This window comes from Anolis sagrei, chromosome 3 (genome assembly GCF_037176765.1).
Source record: "Anolis sagrei isolate rAnoSag1 chromosome 3, rAnoSag1.mat, whole genome shotgun sequence".
In the NCBI taxonomy this organism is placed as follows: domain Eukaryota; kingdom Metazoa; phylum Chordata; class Lepidosauria; order Squamata; family Dactyloidae; genus Anolis; species Anolis sagrei.
In genome coordinates this window covers 95,455,027-95,480,535 of record NC_090023.1, presented here as the reverse complement: position 1 = coordinate 95,480,535, position 25,509 = coordinate 95,455,027, and positions in this window count along the sequence as shown.

Sequence of the window (25,509 nt, the reverse complement as noted above, 5' to 3'; positions counted from 1 at the left end):
GATGTATGGCAATAACACTTTTCCTCTGGGTGGATCTTTGTCTTTACTCTCGTGGCTTGTTCTTGGTCTTGCAGCTCTTCTGATGTATGTGGTAGAGTATCCATTGACCTGTTTAGGTGGTTCAGTTCGTCTTGGAGGAGGTGGGGTTCACAGATTCTTTTTGCATAGTCTGTCAGGGCTTTAATGGTGCTTCTTTTTTGACTTGGGTAATGGTTGGAGTTTTTATGTAGGTATCTATCTATGTGTGTAGGTTTTCTGTAAACTGTGCGACCCAATTGTTGATCTGGTTTGCAGATGACTAGGACATCTAGAAATGGCAGTTTCCTTCATTTTCTTTTTTCATGGTGAATTGGATGTTTTAGTGGATGCTGTTCAGGTGGTCCAGGAACTTGTTTAGTTCTTCTTCTCCCTGGCTCCAAATGGTGAAGGTGTCATCCACATATCTGAACCATATAGTGGGCTTTTTTGTTGCTGTTTCCAGGGCTTGTTTTTCAAAGTGTTCCATGTAGAAATGTGCTATGACTGGGCTGAGAGGGCTCCCCATAACTACTCTATATTTCTCTTCATATAATTCATTGTCCCACTAAAAGTAGCTTCTGGTTAGGCAACAGTGAAACAGGTTTAAAAAGTCGAAACCAACAATTTGTACTTTGCCTAGAAGAGCCACATCTCTGTACCCAAACCGGTACAAACTAGTTTGGAACAAAAATATCCACCAAAGTGCTAAAAACCATGAACTCTGTGTGAACTATCATCATTTATATGGACATTTTCACACTCTCTGCCACAATGATGCTCACTATAGTGAGGTATAGTGCATGTTTTGAACTCAAGAACAGCAGGTTACAACTTGGGTAAAAAGAAAAAGAAACACCAACTGCTATGTAAAAAAAAATTGGCCCTCTGTGGCCATGGATTCTCCATAGCCCTTTGAAGGCAGCTATAAGGTCAATGTAGCCCTTGGTGAAAATGAGTTTGTATAGGCTGATTACGATATATCCTTTTTCATATTAAGTAGAGTAAGAAATATTTTGCAAAGAACCAATTAGAAATTGCATGTTGATAAAAGGGGGGCTTGATATTATAAATAGCATGTTAAAGCTTGCAATTTTTGGCTAACTGGTCTTTGAGGGTTACTTCCTGTTTGTACCCTTTCTTCAGAGTGTCCAATAAAATCCATTGATTTCACTCTTGATGCAATTTATTGTGCTTATACTAGGACAACAAGGCTATTTTTCAGTAGCAACAAAAAGAACAAGTTTAGTTTAGTTGTCTTTCTGTTACTTTATTCAACTGAATATTTTGATCGATTCTAAATATACAAACTCTCCTTTATGATGAGGCATTTTATGTAAAAGCAAAATATACACAAGTCAGCCTGCCACTCAAGCACCTTGATTGATACTTCCTGCTTTCTGTGCCTTCGAAGGAAGATAGAAAAAGGAAATACTTTTGCTATGGTAACAAACCAATGTGTCCCCCTTTTCCATGAATATTTTAACATTTCAAAAGCCACATGGAGGGATACTTTTATTATTGTGAAAATAGTCAAGAAAACTGCCTCTCACTTCTCCTCAATGCATATGTTAGACCAGAACAAACATTTCAGTAATATTTGAAAATTTAACGAGCCAGATTTATCATTTTCAAATGTCTACCTGAAAGTGCAAGATGTACCTTTAAAAGATAATGGAAGTACTTAAAAATATCATTTTTGGAAAGTAAATAAATAAGTACTTTCAAAAAGAGCCTGTAATTTTGAATATCAAGATGTTAAATAGAACACTTGAGTAAAAATCCCACAGGGAAGAATACTGGGTAGACCCATATCCACTTCACTGGACCTGGTGGAGATCTGCAACTATGGCAGTTGTTTGAAAAGATAGCTTTTACTTGTATTATTTTCTGCCAATATTATTACTCCCATTATTCCTTCCTATTCTTGGACTACTATAACCGAAGGATCCATTTGAGATGCCATGCCAGAGAATGAGGGTCTTGGAATGCAGATCTACCCTCGAAATTTCCACAATTTTGTTCTTTCCATTAAAGCAGCAGAATAACAGCAGTAGGATATTAACATGCACCACCATACCTTACCATACCTTATTTCTACCATCATACCCTATTTGTGCTTGTATGATTGTATCACCAAGAAACATGCATCAACCCAAGTCAATACTAATAATAATAATAATAATAATAATAATAATACCTTTTATTATTGCCCACCTCTCCCTATGGTTTGAAGCAGGGTACAACATGGTTAAAACAGACAGACAAATACAACATCATTAAAATTGGGACATATTTACTGCCAGTAGGCCCCCTATCTACTGTTAAAGCAGCTTTAGGCACATTACATAATCATTAAGTGGTTCTACCCTTAATATTTTCCTCACTTGAGTCTTCTAAGTGTAACAGAATGAATAACCCTACTACTGGAAATAGCCCAGAAAAACATAATTCCAAGTTTTGCAAGTAAAATCATATTAGGACATTCATCTATTCCTTAATTAACTTATTTTCCTTCAGTGTATTTATTTTACTTATTCACATAATTTGTATCTTATATTTAAAGATTACTCAAAAAAAATAATCGATCACCACATAGAGCTGGGGAGGAGGTGCTTCTCACATTCAAATGGATAGGGTAACCTGTGCGTGTGTTTGTGTTTCTGTCTTGCCCTCCACCAAAAGATCTCAACACAACATTCCTATATTACAATATTTATATCTTGCATTTATATTTGATGATATATTTCACAAAAATACAATATATGATATCAAATATTTTAAATTGTATCTTGTATAGCCATTACTCATTAAAATACACTGTGAATACAGTTAACAGGCAGTATAATCGCATATAGTGTGTGCAATGTTCTTCTTTTATTTGGATTCCTGATTTTGATCCAAATGGTGTTGAATGGTCTCTTGACTATTTGGATAATTGAAATTTTATTTTATTTTACTGAATGTTTCCCCAAAGCAAGGACTTTTACATTCAATGTGCATGGAAATTATTAAATGGAAGATAAAATTAACAGTACTAAGTATGCATAATTTGTATAGGTCCCTGGTCATTTTAATTTCATATTCATTAGCACTTAATTCCTAGGTAGCACTACTTTTCCACAGTGGTGAGATTACATGCTCCTGTGAGCAAGGGGAAATGCTGACAGTAGAAGTGCTGCTGGTAGGGATCTCTCATGTCAGATAGACTTTTGCTAAGGAGCCAGGCTAAATATGCCAAACAGATACTGGGCAATAGCAGCAGTGGAAATTTACTGGCTCAGGTTCTCTCAGAGACATCGGCAGTGGCACTACAACTAACCTCAAGACATTCCTGTATACTGCACAATACTGCTAACATATCTTAGTACTACTCTTTTTATATTTCTCTTATCACAGAAACCCTATCATGAGCCATTCTAAAATGAAAACAGAAATATTGCCAGAAAATGACACTCTCAGATCAGATGGCACTCAGCAAGCCAATTGGGTAGATCAGAGGACAACTACAAGCAGTGTTATGATTAATCATGCAGCTGGACATGACCTGAAACAATGTTCGGCTGTTGATGTTTTCAGAGTGAAATGAAAGATCAAGTTTACACAGTACACATTGTAAGAACATATAGAAATGTAAGATGCATGAATTAAGTTTTATTAATCATAAGTGATTAGAATACTAAAATAGTAGAATAATAGATTGTGGGGGAAATTGGTCTATGGTCAAGAAATAAGTTAGGAATGTAACTGTTTGAATTTTGTGACACTAGCAGTATGTTCATTGCAGACACATTTCTACAAGCAACCACAACTACATAGATGATTGTATACATGGGCATCACCTAATGGGCAATGTAGAAATCTAATGGACTACATAAAACAGGAACAGGAACAGATTATAATACTGACAACAAATTTCTAATATCAAAAATTAAACTAAGCCTAACTGCAACTGTTAGGCGACCTACACAGGGAAAACAAGAAGTACTTTAATAATCAATGTAGAGAAATGGAAGATCACAACAGCAAAAAAATTAATGAAGAACCAGAGAGATCTTCCACAAGATCTAAGAAATCAAAGGGAAATGCAAACAACAGTGGGATGATCTTCCTAATCTTACTGGAGCCTGCTGTTTTCGGGACATATCCACTAGTAGATCTTACCCAGAGTACTTTTAGGCTATTTAGACTTTAAGATTTTTGGAATTTTCTATAATAACATTCACAGTAGTTTGGATGAAGATTTGTATCTGCAGTGTATGGCTGGTTGAGTTCAGTAAGCAATTACCCCACTATTTTACAATGTTTCTGATTAGCAGAACTCTTGTCCTCTGTACCTGGACCTGTGGGATGAATGGCAATACGGGGGAAAGTATAGCCTTCATGTTCTGAAGTCAGGGTTGTTCCATGTGGCACAGAGCACTGGGATATATCCCAGTATGTAATGGGATTGAGTCAGAGGCTACCCTAAAGTCTGGCTCCCTCCCTCCCATGTTTCTTTGGATGGTCTCAGTGTGGTTGTTTAGATCAGCATTTCACTTACTCTTGACTGAGCATCTTCAATCTACACTTCACTTTTTTACTTTCCTTAGTTTCTTTTGTGTGTTTGTCAATGTGTTTCCTGGGACTGGTTGTTTTGCAGCAAAGGGAAGTGCAAACCTGTTTTCTCTTGGCCACAGACCTCATGTAATGTGTTTCTTGATGTCACACTGGTCTTATTCATGTATTTCTGCAATATATCTAGGAACACATTCTTTGGTGGGAAACCCATTGTCTTCCAGAGCTAGTAATATTTTACAGGGGGCTACCAGTTCTGTTAGTTTGTTGTAGCTGAAGAAGCAAATTTACTAGCAATTCGTTTTCTGTCTCTTTAGATAATAGCTCTTGGTAATTATTACACAAACATTATGAAGAAAATCCTTTTCTGATATCTTTTGCATTCCCTTTTTTTATTCTCCATTTCTAATATGTATACATACTAAAAAAAAAACCCTTAACAACAGAGGCTAGACTCTTGGCGCAACAAGGGCCTACACTCATTAAAACTTTTAAAGGAGAGATCTTCCTATAAGTCCTTTGCAGAATGGCACCCCAAACACTGAGCTTCATAAATCTTACATCTCACTCTTCCTCGTGCATTGTTTGTTTGACAAAGGTCTGTTATCTCTATGTACCTAAAAATGGCTCTCACCAAAATAAATGTGGAAGGTCAACTACTGCTAATCAACAACTCTGTGCATTTCTAATGACTTAAAGCATCTCTTCATTAGGACATACTAATCTCTTATATTAATGTTTTCTTCTGTTTTTAATTATTTTTGTGCAGTGTCATTTCCCAAAATTTTCATCCAGTGTAGAAAACTGCATTATAAACAACTGGATTAAATAAACATATTTAATTCACATTTTCTCCCATGTGAACAACCCTGCATGCAGTGTTCCTATTCCTATTTAATTTCAGGATGCATTGTGGCCAAATACATGAGGTAATTACAAATCACGATTAAGAAGAGTAAATTCTTCTGCTCATTGCTAGCAAAAATAAACAATCTCATGAAGAAGTTCAAAAAATGTTACTAGGCTATTGAACTATAGTGCAAATAAACTTTCAGATCAAGATACTACATGCTTTGTGATATATAAATTATATCAATTCAATGTTGAATTGTGTAGGACTTAAAAATCTTCATTAATAAATAGTTATCAGTTTAATCTGTTGTAGTAGAGTGTGCTGAGCAAGCTACAACACGTAGTAGAAGGGCAAAGTGAGCTGCTCAGGAGTTGGATCAAGAGCAGCAAAGGAAGCGAATTAGAGAAATATTCATGACACCTACAGATACTGAGTCCTTCGGAGGGTTTACAGATTCTGAAATGGAGGAAGAGGGAGAGGAAGGTAGAGGTTTGAAGCGGGTTACTCGGGATCAAGACTTTGATGAATCAGAGGCAGAGAGGGAAAGGAAGCGGATCTGTGAGATACTTAGTGCTCCAACTGAAGAGGAGGACTTCATGGGGTTTACAGGGAGTGATGGGACTGGGAGTGATAACAGCGAAGAGGATGGACTAGATTGGACCCATGTACAAGAGATCAGGGACATATGTACTCAACCCACCTCAAGTGAGGAGTTTGAGGGGTTTTCGGAAGACTGGCAACCTGGAAATATATGGAGTGATCTAAGTCTTGATAGACGCTGGAAGAGCTGGAGGGACGGGCAATGGCGAGCAGTATAATGATGAGGAATTATAGGATAAAAGTAAGGTATCAAACTATTGGAACTTTGCAGTAGGCAAAGAGTTGTTTTGGGCTTGGGACTTTGTTGCTGCCTTTACTGTCGCCTTGGGTCCTGGGACTACAGATCGTTGTGCTTTCCTGTTTCACCCGTCTGGAATCCTGTAAGTGCTGACTTCTACTCCTGCTGACTTCGGATTGCTTTTTGACGACAATATCGCTTTTTGGACTTCTACTACAACTTTTGGACGTGTTTTAACCCTGGACTGTTTTCTGACTTCGTTTTTGCCTGCTCCCACCTTGCTTTGTTGTGCTTTGTGACTTCTGTTATTTTCAAGCAGTTTGCTGAAGGTTTTTGTTATACCGGATTATATCTCTGCATAATCCAGATTATTCTCTAAATTGCGTTTTTTGACTTGCAATTGCTACAGATTTTGTTTTGTTGCTAGATTCACTGAATTTAAGTGTTTCTACGCTGTTTTTGTTTATCCATAAACTTTGTTTGCATCTTTTACTTGTGTTTGGCTTTGTTAAGGCTTCTGGTTCACAACAGATTGCCTACTGCCAGCACAGCCATAACATGGCAACTTTGGAGGGGCTGGTTGCTCAAGTAGCCCAACTTCAAGCCCAGTTGGCTAATTTGCAAGGTGGAACAGTTCCTGCAACACAACCTAAGGGACGTGTAATGTTGCCAGAGTGTTTTGATGGCACCAAAGACTTGTTATCAGTTTTTTTTACTCAAGTAGAGCTTTATTTTGGACAATTGGCAGCCACAGAATTCCCAAATGACACCTCCAAAGTGTCTTTTATGTTGAGCTTATTGACTGGACCTGCAGCAAAGTGGGGAGTTTCTGTTGTTACTGGAAACAACCCAATTGGAAGCAATTTGAACGCTTTTGAAGAAGCCCTCACCCATGCTTTTGGGGATCCATTACATGAGGAAAATGCTGGATGGGCACTACATTGCCTGAAGCAAGGCAAGGGTACTGTCTTAGAGTACCTCACCAAGTTTAATCTCCTCAAACATCAGCTGGACTGGGGGGGGAAAGCTTTTATGCTTTTGTTTGTGGCTGGTTTATCAGACTAGTTGCAGGATGAGCTGGCCCGTTTGGAACCATCTAACTCCTGGGATGACCTTGTCAAAAGAGTTCTGCGTATCAACACCTGCCTGGAATTCCGAAGGAAAGGATGACTCAGCAAAGCAGCAGTGTGGTCTTCCAGTTCCAGTGTTGTTAACAGTAGCAAATCGGAGGAAGAGCCGATGCAGCTGGGAGTTTTTCGGAAGCTGTCATTGGCGGAGAAGGAGTGGAGGCGTCAATTAAATCTTTGCTTATATTGTGGTGGAAATGGGCATTTTGCTAGCAATTGTACCATTAAGCTTTCCAAGGTGCAAGGAAAAGTGTGTTCTGGGCCCAACACATTAGGACCAATGTTTCAATGGTCCAGAAATAAGGATCATATATTTAAGTTATGGTTTGAAGATGGTAGTAATATTACTACATGGGCATTAATAGACTCTGGAGCTACAGGATCTTATATAGATAAAAACTTTGTATTGAAGCATAAGATCCCTTTAAAGAAAAAGAAGGATGCTGTGTGGGTGAAGAGGGCTGATGGTGAGTTAGTTGGTACTGGATCAATAGTTTTGGAAACTTCAGGTATAGCTTGGGAACTACAAGGTGTAAAGGAAAGTTTTACATGGGATGTTACTACGCTACCCAGATATACCATTATTTTTGGAATGAGTTGGTTATTTAGAGTTAACCCCATCAGTGATTGGGAAAAGAAGACTGTTACTTTAAGACAACAGCAATGTCTTACTTTGGTATCTAATAGAGTTGAGTTGGAAGGAGTTCCAGAGTGTTACTCAGACTTTTGGGATGTGTTTTGTAAGAAACAAGCAGATAAATTACCTCCCCATAGACCATATGACTGTGCCATTAAGCTGGAATATGGTGCTAAATTAACAGCAGGGAGGTTGTATGCACTATCAGTGCTAGAAAGACAAGCCTTAAGGAGGTTTTTAGATGAGAACTTAGAAAAGGGGTTCATTATACCTTCAAGCTCGCGTACAGCTGCACCTGTGTTTTTTGTGTCCAAAAAGACTGGGGATCTTAGGCTGGTATGTGATTACAAGATGCTCAACAAGTAAACCATTACAGACCGTCATCCCCTGCCCTTAATACCATAATTTTTATCTAGAATTCAGGGGACATCTATATTTTCAAAGTTAGATTTGCATGGTGCATATAACCTTGTTAGAATTAAAGATGGGGATGAATGGAAGATGGTGTTCAATACATGTTTTGGGGCCTACGAATTTTTAGTTATGCCTTTTGGGCTATGTAATACACCAGCTGTGTTCCAGAGATTAATTAATTAATGACATCTTTCGAGTCCTCCTAGACCGTTTTGTTGTAATTTATTTAGATGATATTCTTATTTTTTCAAAAAATGTACAAGAACATAAACAGCATGTTTGTATTGTACTTCAACGCCTTAGAACCAATGGATTATTTGCCAAAGCTTCAAAATGTATATTTCATGCCACTGAGGTCAAATTCCTGGGACATATTGTATCCAGAAAGGAGATCAAGATGAATCCACACAAGGTGGAAGCAGTAGAATCATGGAAGGAACTAACATCTAAAAAAGATGTGCAAAGTTTCCTTGGCTTTGCTAATTATTACCAGGAATTCATTCCCCACTATGCACAACTTACAATACCTTTGACCTGCCTTCTACAGAAAAAAAACAGCCATTTGTATGGAATAGCAAGTGCAAGAAGCCTTTGAGCATTTAAAAGCTAGCTTTGTGAATGGGAAGGTTTTGGTTCATCCTGATATTAACAAACCATTTGTAATTGAAGCGGATGCTTCAAACTTTGCTTTGGGTGCTGTATTATATCAGAAAGATCATGTTGGTAAACTCAGGCCTTGTGGGTTTTACTCAAGACAACTAACATCTTTTGAACAAAATTACACAATATGGGAGAAGGAACTGTTGGCTATAAAGGTTGCTTTTGAGGTATGGAGACATTGGTTGGAGGGAGCTAAACATCAAGTGATTATGCGCACTGATCATAGAAATTTAGAACATCTTTTGACAGCTCGAAAGCTAAATCAGAGACAGATTCTGTGGGCATTATTTTTTACTAGATTTAATTTTAAGGTGGAATTTGTGGAGGGAAAGCAAAACATCAGAGCTGATGCACTATCCAGAAAACCTGAGTATAAGAATGCTAACGAACCTGTTGTTAAGACTGTATTACCATTCGCTTCCCTAAATAACTCCAGGAATCTTTTTGAACAGGTGTCTGATAGTAAAAAAGATGACTTATGGACACAGGAACAACTTACTCTGTTAGCTGCTGGAAATAAAACCGTGTTGCCTAATTTACAAGAACATAATGGGACTTTGGTTCGTAATGGACAGTTGTTTGTACCACCAGGTAAATTATGTCTAGAAGTTATTAGGGCAGCAGGGCATTTTGGACGATTTAAGACCGTGCAATTGATCACAAGGAATTATTGGTAGTCCAAGATGTGCCAAGATATATTGAAATATTGTGATAGCTGTGCTGTGTGTCAACAATGTAAGACTCCGTCTGGGAGATCTAGGGGTTTGTTATCTCCACTACCAGTTCCTGACAAACCATGGCAGATAATCTCAATGGATTTTATTTCAGACCTCCCTAAAGCAAGAGGCTTTACTTGTATTTGGGTAGTGGTGGATTTGTTCACCAAGATGGCACACTTTATACCATGCTCTAGAATTCCTTCAGCACCTATGTTGGCCAGATTGTTTATTCGACATATTTTTCATTTGCATGGGGCTCCAGAAGTTATAATTTCAGATTGTGCACCACAATTTGTATCACAATTTTAGAGGCAGTTTCAGTCTCAGTTGGGAACTAAACTCAACATCTCCTCAGCATTTCATCCCCAAACAGATGGGCAGTCTGAAAGAGTAAATGGTTTACTGGAACAATATTTATGTTGCTTTTGTTTACAACAGACAGGAGATTGGGCACAATGGCTTCCAGTAGCAGAGTTTGCCTATAATAATGCGACACATAGTGTAAGTAAGCATTGGCCTTTTGAGTTAACATATGGTTTACATCCTCGCTAGGGTTTGGCACCATTGCAAAACATAGTGGGTTCAGATGTCACATACCGTTCCAATGAATTCTTAGCATTGCATGACGTGGCCAGAAAGATCTTACAGAAAGCCAAGGTGTCATGAACTCATACCTTTGCTAGGCCGCAGCCTGGAAGTCAGTGAGCTGGCCTCCATATGGGGAAGGCAGCTCAGGATGGCGGACATGATGGTATAGGCAGAGAGGCAAGGGGAGGAGTCAGCTAACTCCTGATTGGTTCAGACCCCAAGGGGAGGAGTTGAAGGAGAGTGTAAATAGGCTGTGAGTTCTGACAGAAAGGGAGAGAGAAGGATTTGATTTAGCAGAGAAAAGATTAGGATTTCAGACAGGGAGAAGAGAGTTTCTTAGTGAGCTAGGAGTTAGCCTGTTAGGGAATAATTAAGAGCAAGTGCTTCTGTAGTTTGACTAGGGCAGTCAAAGTGAAGGCTTGTTTACTTGTATTAGGACAGAATACAAGTGGGTTTATTTCCCTAAAGGTCAGAGTAGTCCAGGGGAAACCTAGATACTCTGGGAGGCAGCCAGGGGTGGCTGGTCAAAGAATCTCACTGTTACATATTACAGGGTAGAGTGAGGAAAGTAGCTCATGTTAAGGAAAAGATACTCCTTCTAAAGAAACCATTTGCTTATTAAGTCTGTGCTTCAGAAACAAATTACGCTAATGTACCTCTTAGTAGTCAGTTGTTTGCTTCAAATACTTCAATAAACCTGTTCTCTAGTTTACTGTTAATCTGCCTCAGCCTTGTTTCATCGCATAAGGTTAGATCCAATAATCCTCCACATCTCTACAGTTCAGTGACACAGAAAGGGAGCCAAAAGGAAGAGCTGGTGTATAGGGACATTTTACCTCAAGTACAACAACAAGACAATTCCTCAAACTTTAATTTTGGGGTGGTAGCAGCAAACTTTCCATTACACACTCACGTTCCACGACACATCCTGAAGTGCTTTGCGACAGTGTTGTGTTATCATTCTCGAAGAACCTAAGGGAGTAAGACTCTGTACTCTGATCTTTCAACGTGGTGTTCAGCTGAGAGTTATATAGCAGCTGAGGGAATGCATGTGGGTGTGTGTGTGAGGGGATCTGTTAGAGACATATTAGTATAAGATCTCTGTTACAGTGGTGATCAGCAAAGAGATTTTCATTTTTGAGTCAATGTCATAAGGATACCCCCGATTTAAATGTAAGATTCTTTTACATTGGTGGCAGCAGTGGGATAGAAAAGAAAGGTCTCCCCTGTCACATGTAATAATACCCCTTTGGTAAGCATATGGTTTGCATCCTCGCTGGGGTTTGGCAAAACATAGTGGGTTCAGATGTCACATACCATTCCAATGAATTCTTAGCATTGCATGACGTGGCCAGAAAGATCTTACAGGAAGCCAAGGCTTCTCAGAAAAAGCAAGCTGACAGATTACGTCAGGAAGGAGAAAAGTTGAAGGAAGGTGATTTGGTGTGGCTTTCTTCTAAGCATATTAAACCTTCTGGTGGGAAGTTTGGGGCTTGTTTTCTGGGACCTTTTCCCATTGAAAAACAAATCTCTGATGTTGCTTTTCAGTTGCGTCTTCCTTCTTCTTATAAGATTCATCCTGTGTTTCACTGTTCGCTTCTTAAACTTGCTACTTCGGAATGTTGCCCTGATGTACTCACTGAACTATCCCACTCTGGCTTCGCCAGGGGTGGGGGGTGAATAGTGTTCAAACACTGAATTCAAGTGTTTCTACGCTATTTTTGTTTATTAATAAACTTTGTTTGCATCTTTTACTTGTGTTTGGCTTTGTTAAGGCTTCTGGTTCACAACATAATCTGAATAGACCTGTTTTGATTAGACTCAAATATTCTTCACATTGCATTGCAGCTGATGAGACACCTAGTTTCTGTATAGTAGGGATCAATACTCTGGGAATTTTCTAGGTCCTCCAGGTGGAATGCTTCTTGTAAAATGAATGGTGATATTTATAAAGTTTACTGTTTGAAAAGTCATTTTGCACTGGAATTATGGGGGGAATCTCTCCTTACAATATTGAAGGAATATTTGCTTGACAAACCTCAAGGCTAAGATGTGGTCTGTCCACTTGAGGAAACAAAATATGCCAGTAAAGGGATCTGTTAAATTCTCTATGTTAGTAGCTGAACTTAGCTTCTAAATAAGAAGGTCCAAAAGGGTGTTTACTGATCAATTGAAAACCAATGTTGATAAAAAGAATTAGAGTAAGTTATGTTGTTTATAAGTGGGAGTTTGGTTGTCATGTAGAGGTGGTGTAAACTGTGGTCTTTCCCCCCATTAATAAACCCATCATTTTTTCTGCTTGTTTTCTGCTTCCTTGGAGACTAGGACGCGGAACAATGGCTTCAAACTACAAGAGAGGAGATTCCATCTGAACATTAGGAAGAACTTCCTGACTGTGAGAGCCGTTCAGCAGTGGAACTCTCTGCCCCAGAGTGTGGTGGAGGCTCCTTCTTTGGAAGCTTTTAAGCAGAGGCTGGATGGCCATCTGTCACGGGTGATTTGAATGCAATATTCCTGCTTCTTGGCAGGGGGTTGGACTGGATGGCCCATGAGGTCTCTTCCAACTCTTTGATTCTATGATTCTATGATTTGTGCACACTGTTTGTGTTGCTGAAACAAATGTGTCATACTGAAAAAAAATGTTTTTTATCTGTATGTTTTCCTCCCAATCTTCTAAATTTGAAGAACAATTAGACGGGTATGATATTTTAACTTAGAAAAAAATACTGATATGTATTTCATTGCTGACGTTTAGATTTAAAACAAAAGGGACACACACACACAAACATTGTCTCTTTCACTAACCAATCCAAAGGCATGTCTAGTGTCCGCTATATGTTTTGGACTATATCTCCAATAATTTCTCAGCTGCATACCAATGGTAAGAGTTGTGTCCAAAACATACATGTATCAAGTTGACTGACATTGGTCCATCCAGAGTTAATGGAAATTTCATAGTTGAATCGAATAGTGACAGTAATATATTTTGTATCTGGAATGGAAATTTTTATAACAATGGTGATAATTATGAGTACAGGTCATGTTGTTTAAGGCCTTATTTAAGCTATGAAGATATTTCAGTTTACAATTTTCTTCAGCTTGCATTGGCAATGGTGAAGGATTATAGAACTGCAGTAGAACAAAATAAACCTAGAAGGGCAAAGCTTTCCTAGTTCTCTTCTAAACACAGAGTATGTCTGGTTTCCTAAAATTGTCATCTTTTATTTTTTAATATTAATACTTCTGAATGCACAATCTTTATCTTCCTGTATCTTTCTAGATCTCATAGTATTCTAGTGACCCATGACCAATGTTAAATTTTTGTTTTATTTTATTATAACAGCAAGAAATCATAACAGAAAGTGATCAGCTGTAAAATCCATAAAAACAGGATAACATGAAAACATTGGTCTTAGCAGTTAAGCCTCATTGATAATAAACTACTGAGCATGTACACCAGTGGTATTTTCTCTCCAAGTATACTTAAGACTTTATACAGATTAAAACGAATCAGGATTCTTTTTTTCTTTTCTTTTTTTAAAGTCCAAATTTAATATACATGTACAAAACAATAATGAGAATTGTGAAATATTAAAGGAATGAATGAATATATTATGGCAAGTTGGAGAAGGTGGACCAATGCATGTTGACAATGTAAGGGGAAAAATTTCCTAGAACACTTTTTCTAATGAAAAGGAGCAACATATCGATTTTCCACTTAAATAATAAGTAGGATTTCAGATTGTTTGAGTCCCTTCTGTCATTTTTTAAAAGAGTTTTTCAGCTCATGGATTATTCCACTAATTTTAGTGAAACCTAACAGAAATGGAATATAAGCCAAGACTTCAGCCTCCACCGATTTTCATTACAGTGCCAATTAATTTCAAATTTGAAGTTATTCCTTAAAAATAATGGGAATACTTTTTTTGAAGTTAGATGATTTCACAATCTCACATGGAAAGACAAAGGTTCTATCTCAAGTATTTGAAAGTCTAATATTGACAATATGCATGTGATAAGTGACTTCACCAATTCACACATGACTAATAAAATCTGTCTCCAACTGTAATCCCAATGCCAATATGAGAATGTTTTATACACAGGATTCCGTTGAATAATTTCTTTCCATCAGTTGAACTGGGAGCCATCATTTTCCACTACAGGAGCCTTTTGTATACATTCTAAGCCTGCTCTGGAGGGACTCCTCTAATTTTGGGGTGCTATGGAGAGCTGAGGGGATGGGGGTCGGGTTCATTGTGGTACTATTGGGCTGCAAGTGTGACCCTGCATTCAGATATATAGGGTAAGAAGAAACAATGTGATTGGACCCACACATATTGTCTGTCATTCACAAGTTCCTGACCAGCATGGGATTGCATCATGATGCATGAATGCATCCATCCATGTGGACCGGAAATAGAACAAACAGGTGAAGAGCATAAGAAATAAACATGTGACAGCTCCACAACCATAAACATGGCCTACTTGGCTGTCTTACTGTAAGCTTCCTGGAGATATCTAGGTAATACTGTTGGGAAGTTAAAACCTTATTTCAAAATTATATATTCTTATTTTTGTGTTGAAAGCTCTAATTCAGTTTTGGGGATGTACATTTTTAAGAGTAACAAGATAAGGGCATTGAATTGGTAACAGTTGTGTTATCATAGAGACCTGAGTTTTCTGCATGCTGGGAGAATCAAGAATTTTGGCTTCATTGCCTCTTTCTGTTCTAATGTTATAAACGTTGCTTACTGCCCAGGCACACCAAATGTCTTTGATATAGAGGTTTTTTTTTGCTATAGGCTAAAAGTATTAATTTGCATCCTATTTTGAAACATGACAAATATGTTTCCATTTGCATCTAACATCCAAGTCTTTTTTTTTCGTTTTGTCTACTTGTGTTTCAAACAATTCACATAATTATAAAGCCTTTCATGAAATGATTAGAGGAGGTGAAATAAGAAAGATCCAAAGGGTAAAATTTAATCTTCATCTTGGCACTGTAAAAAAGAAGGCTCACTATTGATCTGTACAAAATTCAGCACTGGCCCAACTTGAAACCCATATAAAAGGAAGGATGAAAAACAAAGGGGGGATTTTTGTATTCGGGGTGAACAGTTTGCACTCACAGACTGATGGGCAATTATCAGCACTAAAGTTATAGATTCCTCAAGAGTTATCACTGATCTGGAGGCAGATAGGTAGAAATGATTTGTTTCACTATTAAGCCAGTTCTCAGAACAAAGATAAATGTGTAGTAGTCCAGCCTTTGAAAACATTGCCTGGGCCATAAGCATGACACATTAGGACTCATCTCCTATACACCCAAAGAATGCACAGACTAGACCCTTCTTTCATTCCCATTCATCACATTCCTTATCAGTCTGTATTTTTGACATGTACTGGAAACACCTCAGTACATGCCAAGCTTCCATGGAAGGAAGAATCCTTCACTAATCGGGATCTACCCTTCCATGGAGGATCTTTATGTGTGTATCCTATTTATACATTATTTACTTGCACATTAAATATATATATATATATATATATATATATATATATATATATATATGCATCTATGCCATCTAGATGTTATCTAAAGCCTGCTAATAGAAAATACCATATTTCACTGCATATTGACCACATTTAATGCCATTTTAAAAAAGAAGGGTGCAACCATTATGAGAAAAAAAACAATATTGTGCCATTTTTTGTCTGTGTCCTTTGGGCTTCTAGGAACTTGCCTCGAAACAAATATAACAAGGATGCCGCCAAACTTGAGAACTCTAGTGACCAACAACTCATTTCTTTCCTCACCACTTTAGAATAATGTTGTAAAGTCAAATGGCATATCTATACAAACATTTTAACCAAGAGTGAGAATGGCTGCATGACATTTACATAATACATGGAGCAATTTCACCCCCTCAGCTGCTTGTTAATTTCATGATACAAAGTCAGGGAATGCATCAGTGACCAGTGCCACTGCACTTTACGGTATTAGGAAGATGAAGTGCCATTTTCCTGTGTCATCATTCATTACCATAGCAGTGGTCTCAGAGATCTATAGCAGTGGTCTCGGAGATCTACTCAGCTCCTTTACCTTGTAAGCAAAGGCACCTGCATGACTTGAATAGGATAGAGGCCAGTAAGGATTCTGCTTCTGCCACTGATGACCTTTAGGAGCAGAATGGTCCAATCCAAAAATGCTTCAGATCAACATCCAATTTTGCTGCTTGCAAGGCCCATTAAATAATTTTTAAGAAATTGTGTAGGCTAAATCATACTGCAGAAATCATTAATGAATTTTAACAAGGGGCTAGAATACCAGGAGAAAAGATAAAATGACTTCTTTTTCAACTACTATACCATTGGCAGAGATATTGTTATAGTAAGCTTTTAATTTTCATAAGACTTCAGAGCGAAATGCCTGTCAGGAATGGATCAAGACAGGGCTATGAGTCCAGTCAGATTTTTAACCAATGAAAAATATATTGGAAACAACAATATACTTGACAGATCTATTGAATGTGTGGAATTAAGGTGGCAACTTTGATTAGAACATTGAGCTTTGGTGGTCATGACTACATGGGTTTTCTTATGTGTTTTGGACACATTTCTTTAGCATTATCAGATATTTAAGATACTTAAAATATCTCCCATTGAATAATCCAACCAGACAAAATTGAGATTTCATTTTACACACTATCTGTTGTCTCTCCTTCTTTTTGGCCTTTAATACTATCTTCACAACAAATACAGAGAGGGAAGGTTTTGAGCACAAAAAAACATAAACCAAGCAAAATCTTCAGAAATAAACACATCTGAAACAAAGAAACAAAAAAGGAATTGATATTTTATAATAATTGATAAAGCAATAATATATATGTAATCAATATGCAAATAATAAGTGAGTGCAAGTGCTGAGAAACAGTCCTTGAAATACAATCCTATGAGATATTATGCATCTTTCATTAATTAAAGATTTCATTTTTGCAATTAGTTGTAGATTAAAAGGTTTTTCATGTATGTTGATTATCTATGTTGTGGAAAACAACTTGGGCCCATCTCTCTATAATCTGTATTCATTTATGATTTGCCTGTGCTGTTAATACTGGGCTGTTAACACTATTATATATTGTTACTACATCAGTTATTTTAAATATAACAATTACTCTTGTTATTTGTTGGCGATATGTTGACTTCAATAGTATCTGCCAGAGAACAAGCCATACGTTACAGTTTTTTTTCTTGGCAAGAAGACAGAGTGGTGGAAAAAGCTGTACTTGTCTAATTCTGGCTCCAAATTGAAGGCACAATGCTTCTTTCAAAACTGAAACAAAAACCACTTTTTAATTGGTCTTTTTAGTTGAATTGGAAACTCTACTTTCATATTAGTGTTTGGCAACAGAGAAACTGTTCGTGGGATGGATACTGGAGATTAATATAGTTTGCTACCTGAACATTACATGTAGGATAAAGGGATGATTAAATAAATGTATGGACGTTGTTCTTATCATTCCTGGCAGGAAAAAAAATACAAAAAGTGCAATATGCTATGAAACATTTCCTGCCTTTCCACAATACCCAAGATCTGTATTTGAATTGGCCCTAGCTGTCTATGATCTTCTGGTGCTTAATCTGAAGCTGGTCTGGAGAAATTGTGTGGTGGAATCTACACGTCTAACCAGGCTGAAATCAGATGAGCACAGGGTAAATGGGATGGCAGCATGGTACAGTCAGCCAGAACTCCAGAGCATTCTAATCATTCTTAATGTGGGGTTCACCCTGATTTACTCCTCCTTAAGAAAAATAAGTCCTTAGTCATTGCATGGACTTCCAGAAACAACTTTGAGCCACTTTGAGTCTTCTTGTGGATAGAAAAAGCAGTGTATAAACATAAACATAATAATAATAGCAACTACTACTACTACTACTACTGGTCCACTTTGAGGTTTTTGGCTCATGTAAATGAGCCCAGAGGCTAGGAAAGAATCATATGAACTGAACTCTGTACACAAGAGCACTGTAATGTATTTTATCTATATTTGATAATTTAATAATGTTTGTTAGTTAGGACTCTTGGAGACCAGATTAAGTAGGATGATGTTTTCTTTTCTATTTATTTGTTTCCCTTGGTGCTCATCTGTGCTAGGAATTAGAATGGAAAACAGTTCAACATTGTGTGTAGGTTTTTGTAGCCCCCAGAAATGGTTGGTCAATGAAAACATTTTGTCTAATCAATTTATTCTGCTTGCCGACTTTTGAATAATTTCAACGCTGATTATTTAAAACATTTCCTAAAGAGAGCTTACAGTGATGATATATACATTTTGAAATATGATATCTTGTTGAAAAAATCTTATTTTTAACTTCAGGGTGAAATTCACTTTATTTCCAAAAAGGCCTGGCCAATTAAGCTTTGTAAGTGAAGTGTGTGGGTGAGCAATACATAGAGGAGTAAAACTAGTCATTTTCTTTCAAATATGAAGGCTTACCAAGGTCAACTTTAGTTGTAATACTACTGTGCAAATAGAACAGATGGAAATCCTTGCCAGAGAAGAGAATTGTGTTAAGAAGAAAGCTTTAACACATGCTGAATCTTTGGGGGTTTTCTCCTTCAGTATTGTAAAGCAACAGAAGGCCTATATGTCGTGACTGCTAATATAGAATTAAAACATGTGTGCACACAAGAGCATGTCTTCCCAAGCACCCCCCCCCCCTTTCCTACAACACATCCAAAGATATACAAGAGTTTAAGGACCCACATGGCAATTATAGGTGCAAATAGTCCAGCGAAATGGAAAGTTCTGAAAACTCATTGGAGAGTTGGGGTTCTCTTCCAGATCCTTTGAATACATGATAGCATATAAGTCTGATATAAATTCAGTTTAAAACTTAAATCACAGTGAGAATAAAAGTGAAGAAACTATTATCTATGCTTTAACTGATCATATACTATGGAGATACTATGGATAGGTAGATATAGATAGATAGATAGATAGATAGATAGATAGTAGGTCTGGGCGGTTTCGTTTCGTTAATTCGTAATTCGTTAATAATTCGTTAATTTTTCCAATTACAAAACGATAACGAACCATTCTGGAGCAATCATTAAAAAAACGAATTTTTAAACACGTTTTGTAAATGCTTTGTATTTTGTTATTGTATTCGTTTCGTTATTGTTCAGAGGTCGTTTCGTTATTATTTCCGCATGTCTGGGCCAGTTTTATGGTTTAATTAGTGAAAAAAATATATAATATCACACCAACAGTCAAGAACCGAGGGAGAGGGAAGCTTCAGAAGTTTTTGGAGGTTTTTTAGCGTATTTCGCGGTCGCGTCCGCCATTAACGAATCGATTCGTTATTGTTTCGGAAATCGATTCGTTAATTTTTTATCATTTACGAAATTTCGTAAATACCGAACTTTTTAAAAGGAAAATTTTGTAATTATTTTAAATATCGAAACAAAAAAAAAACCCCAAATACAAATCGATTTTAGAAACAAATTTTTGCGTTGTTACCCAGGCCTAATAGATAGATAGATAGATAGATAGATAGATAGATAGATAGATAGATAGATGATAGAGCTTTCTCGACAGGGAAATATGCTGCTGAATTAGTTGAAATATCTGTTAAATCCATATACTCCATTCATTCATTATTTTCCTTCACATATGATCCAAGGAGGGCCATCTCTCTACTTGTGGAACCTGATAGGTTAAACCAGGGATTCCACTTCTCATTATTGACTATTGCTGGCATTTCATTCTCAGGTTTAGAAAGTTGTCTATGATTGTGTTAGAGCTGTGAAATAATTTTTGGGACAGAAAACTTACATGAACTTCTATTACACAGATCCACTTGACTGATTAAATAGTTCAGACAACAACTACTTCCCCATGTATTTTTTTCCCTTTTAATCCAGTGAATTAATTTTACATAATTGAGAGATGGACATAATTACTACTGGGCATGAAACATGAATAAAGATAGCACTATATATTGCTATTATCTATTTCCAGTATCTCTGGTGAAATCTCATTTAAGTTAGAAAAATGACAAATATTTCCAAAAGCCAGATTAACACATTCTATTACAATTTTTGTTTATCAAAATGTATTTTTCATATTAGTGTTTGCCTCAAGAATACCATACATAAATGATGGATAATGTTAAGTATGTTAATCATTTAAACAGAAATTTGAATTTATTAACTATGCAGTTCTATACCTGTCTACTCAGAAGTCAGTCCCATTTTGAATCAAATAGAGCTGCTGATAAATGAATAACGTATTGCAATCTAAGGATGGATGGATTCTGGAATGATTTTAAGTTATATTCTGTGTTCAAGAAGCTAGATCCGTAATATGACAGATGGTGTGTTACTATGGTGAGTTGGCATATTGCTAGAAATAGTTGGAGAAAAACCCTGGACAGGTGGAATTATGTTTATGAGACAGAATGTATTCAGCAGATAGGGTACATGGATAAACTTATGCTCAGATGCAGTGTGTGTGTGTGTGTGTATGTATGAAATATATTACAATCAGATAGCATTGTATAATATTTTTAAAATTATAACAATTATTGAGAGTATCCTAGAGCAATTGATTATGTAAGAATTTGGGTAAATAAACCAGGGACACTTTTACACAATAGCATGATTGCATTTCATTGTTATTGATGAATGCTTTGCATTCCCAGGTTTTGCAATTTGAGATATTAAAACTCTCTGGCTCAGAGTGCTAAGTACTCCTTCCTAAACTGCAAATACCAGGATTCCATAGGATAGAACTTTGGCAATTTGTGGAAGGCCACAGGTTGTGTAGGCCTAGAGTAGATCAACCAGTCCTTATTGATCACATGTCTAGATGCCTGTTTCCAAGTTCAGCTGAAACACCAGGCTGCTGGCAGTGCTTTCCACAGGAGTCCTAGGTTTGTGAGGAAGCAGTGGCAGAGGTATAAAAAGAGGGCACAGGCCTATAAAGCCAATGCAGTGCCAGACTATCTGACCTAGGTGGACGATGATACAATGTCAAACAGGATTTGGCCCTGTGTGCTCATCATGGTAAACTTGGGGCTTCTAAATAGTTATTTTTTCCGAAATGCAATTTGGATAGAAATGAAGTGCAATGCTGTTCCATCTTTGTACTTTCCCCCATTTTCAGCTTGGCATTGGAAAATTTTCTGAGTAGACTTTTCCACATAAATGATTTGGACCAGGAGTATCTCAATGGATCAAACATAGATCAATTGTATTTATTTCTATTAAATGCAAGGGGGTTTGAATTAGAATAAGGACCTCATCACATTGAGCAAATCAAACATCCTAGAACACTTGCAGCTTACTTCAGGGTGGAGTCCCATGCCTGCCATCACATGATACCATGTTACTTCTGGCAGATGCCCCACCTCCAACCAGAGTGGAAGCATCTCTGGATGCTTCCCTCCAAACACAGGAGCCTTCCCATGTTTGGACAACTCTTCTCCTGTGTGATGGGGGAAGTGTTGCTGTGCAGGAGCAGCATGAGGGGTGATAGAATCACTGCCTGTTTACTTACTAGTGAAGTGGCACAGGGTGGCTCCCCAGTTTGGTGAGGTCTAAGTCTAACAAGTCATCATAGGACTCTTGACCACATATATGAGTCCTACTTTGCAAGGTGCTAAAAATCTTTCCTAGAATTCTGAATCCTTGCTTCAATATTATTTTACAATTTTTGCAAAAAGCACATAAAGAGATACATCCAAGCAAGTCCTTGGACTGTATGGTAACTCATGTCTTCCAGATAAAAGAAAAACAACTAGACCTCAGAGAAAATGAAATGCACTTTTCCCTGAATTTAATATAAAACTCTAACCCTCCATACAATGTGTTTTCGGAAATTAATGAAAAGAAAGTTAACATGAGGTCTGTATTGCCTCTTCTTTTCAGGACCCCCAATTCTCCTTCTATTTATAGCTCATGCAGCATAAGTGTTGTAAAATAATCTATTTGCTAATGCCATGTTTCAGCTACCTATTGATCAGACACTTGAGTAGATTTAACCAGTTCCACAAAATGACCTTGATTCCCGATACTTGGTAACTATTTCTAGATCTATAGCTTTCCAGACAATTTCCATTTTTCCATCAAAGCCAATAGACCACAAACAACAGGGTTATTGTTGTTGTTAGTGTTAAAGTTAGAAATAAATCTAGGAATATAGGTCATTAAGTGGTGAATTATTGTGTTTCAATTCTGGGCACACACTGAAGGAGACAATAGCAGAGCCAGAAGTTTACTATCTTTAATAAAGTAAGGAGGAGAGGGGTGGGCATAGCCTCGCTTGGCCACCTACCCCTCCAGCGTCTGTGCAACAGAGGGGCACTGGGTACACTGATTCTTCTCTTGTGGTTTTGTAAGTGGGCACCCTTGGGAAGTTACTTGTCTTCCCCACTCTGTATGGGCTCTTACTATCCCCAAGCAGAAATTGGGTGTATTTTGGAGGCACCTGTTTCAAGTTTTCTTAGGTATGGGGAACAAGCCCCTTGCATGTATCAGAAATTTCTTGCTCTCTTGAGCATGGGGAAAAAGCAAAGTTGACAGAATGGTTTGAGGACTTTTCCTATTCCCCCCCCCCTTTTCTCTCACTGTGTGGCAATAGCCATTTTGCTGCCACATGCCACTGAAATTTATTTAATGTGAATGGACTCTGCTATGTTTTGCTTGCCTCTGTGGAACTTGTTTGTCCAATGTGCAGCGGTTTCAGGGAGGTAATGATTGGAAAACTATAAGTCACTTCATGAACCTATCCTGTGACATTTTGTTGGGCACATGGTCTCTCATGGTGGTGGCCATTTTGTTGGGAAGTTGGTGTCTCGGGGAAGCAGCCATTTTAGCACACAATGCACAAAAGATTTAGGCCACATTGCCCCTTTTGGGGATGACATGTCTTAATTTTGTTAATGACATGGTAGGTGCAATAATGGTAATACCACTCTCCAATGATATTTTAAATTCAAGTTTAAACAAAATAAGATTAATAATTGAAAGGTAAATAAATAATTACAAAATCTAGTTTCAAGCAACAGAAATTGTTAGTGTTGACTTTGTTGCTATAGTCAACAAGATTAACAACAACAATAACAGTATTGTTACTAGCAGGTAACAGCAGACCCAAATAACTGGGTTGTAGGCACAAAGCACTTTTTGAATGAGACTAGAGATAAGGGATGTACAAATGAGAGCAATAGTGCAGGGTGCATCTGCAAGGACATCCTCAAACCACATGTATCGGCAATCAGTGATTAGTATAGCTCACAGTTTTTAAACCAACTCATTGTCTTTATCTTTTCAATAGCATGGCATTGCAGAAGAATACAGGGAGCCCAGGTAAAGGTTAAAGGCCCAGCTAAAAGCTCAGGTTAAGCACCTGCCTCCCCCAGTACTCACTTTTTCAGATGATGAAGGTCTTAGTGGAGAAATCCTCAGTGTGTGAGGACATTGGAAAGAAAGAAGGAAGGTCAGGCCCCCTTCTCTAGTTCCAGGCTTGCCCCGATTAGCTAGCAAAGCTCTATTGCTAAAAACCTTCACCACAGATCTTTCCACTTTAGAGGCTGAGGGCAATGCAGAGAGAGATGCCCCTGCAGGTCGGTCCATGGCCAAACTAGAAAGCCAGCAGGAGGTAGCGGAAGCAGCTGTGGCTGCACCAGAAGCGGGTCCATTGATACCAAGTACGAGTGAAAGCACAGTTTCATTAGGTAATAAAGAGGGGACTGTATGGCACTGGGGTCCACCAAACTCACTAGCTGAATTTTAGAGCCTCGTGAGTTATCTTTCTTCTGTTAACCAACATTGGCCTTGGTCATGAAGCAGTCTGTGGTCAATTCCTAAAATAGTGGTTTCTGCGCAGCACCACTGGGACACTTCAACTTGGCTTCCACCAGAACCACCACAGATTAATACAATTGCCCATGGTGGTTACCTTGTTCAAAATACACTTGACAAAATATTAAGAGCTGAATATGTTGATAATATTTTCCCTTTTATTCAGGGAATTAGAGAAAAAGGAAGAAAATTACGTACATTATAATTATAAAAAAGAGAGAGAGAGAGAGAAAGGTAAACCGAAATTGGGCAAACTGGCTTACTGCTTTTTTTTTTTTATCTGTGCCGGTGTGCTCATAAAACCCTACCCAGCTAGGGTATTTTTGCCTTTTCAGTATTTAAGCATAATTTACATGGCATAGGTTGATTTTGCAGCCAATGCTTGGCTGATGTATGATGAATGCTTTAGAGTGGAAGTGGCTAAATATTCAACCCTACAGTGGAACCTGATAGACAATCAATAATGGATGCAGGTGATGACCACTTCCCCTCCTGTTAATGGTGAATTGGCTGATAGTGATAATATGGTGCAAAATTACAAAAGGAGCAATCCTTTTGGCAAGCCGCCCCACAGCAGCAGCAGCAGCAGCAGCAGCAGCAGCAGTAGCAGTGTTTGCTTCATTGGGAATATTTGGCCCAAGGAGTGTGTTCATGCAAAGCTTGCAGATTCCAACATTTTTGTTCAATCTGCAATGGAGTACACTCCAACAAAAATTGCAACAACAGTAGATATTTCAATAGAGATGTGCACAACACCCCATAACATACAATTTTTGACTGCCCCCCCCATTCCATTTTCTGGGAATTTCCCCAAACCAGAAGGGGGGTGCCATTTTTATTCCGGGAAGATTTGGTCCACTGCCCCATTGGGAAATTTTAGAGGCTAATTTCTCTGTCATTTTTAGGCCTTTCATGATGAAACTTTGTATGTCATATATATGACTGCAAGCCTGCCAAGTATCAGAACATTTCACCAATCAACTGATTTTGAGGATTTAAAAAGTTTTTAACATAACATTTTTAAAAAACCACAAGAAAAGATTTTTGGAGTTGAAGTCCCAAGCAGTGCACATCACAAAGGGGGAGGAAAATGGGCATAGTCAACCAGGCCCCTGACTGCCTGAGAAAGAAACATGAGAAGCAGAGAGAGAAACATCAACTCCCATCATGGCCTTTAATGCCAGCACCGTGCAAAGTGCTGCTAGGAAAGTGAGTTCCTGGCAAGGAACTC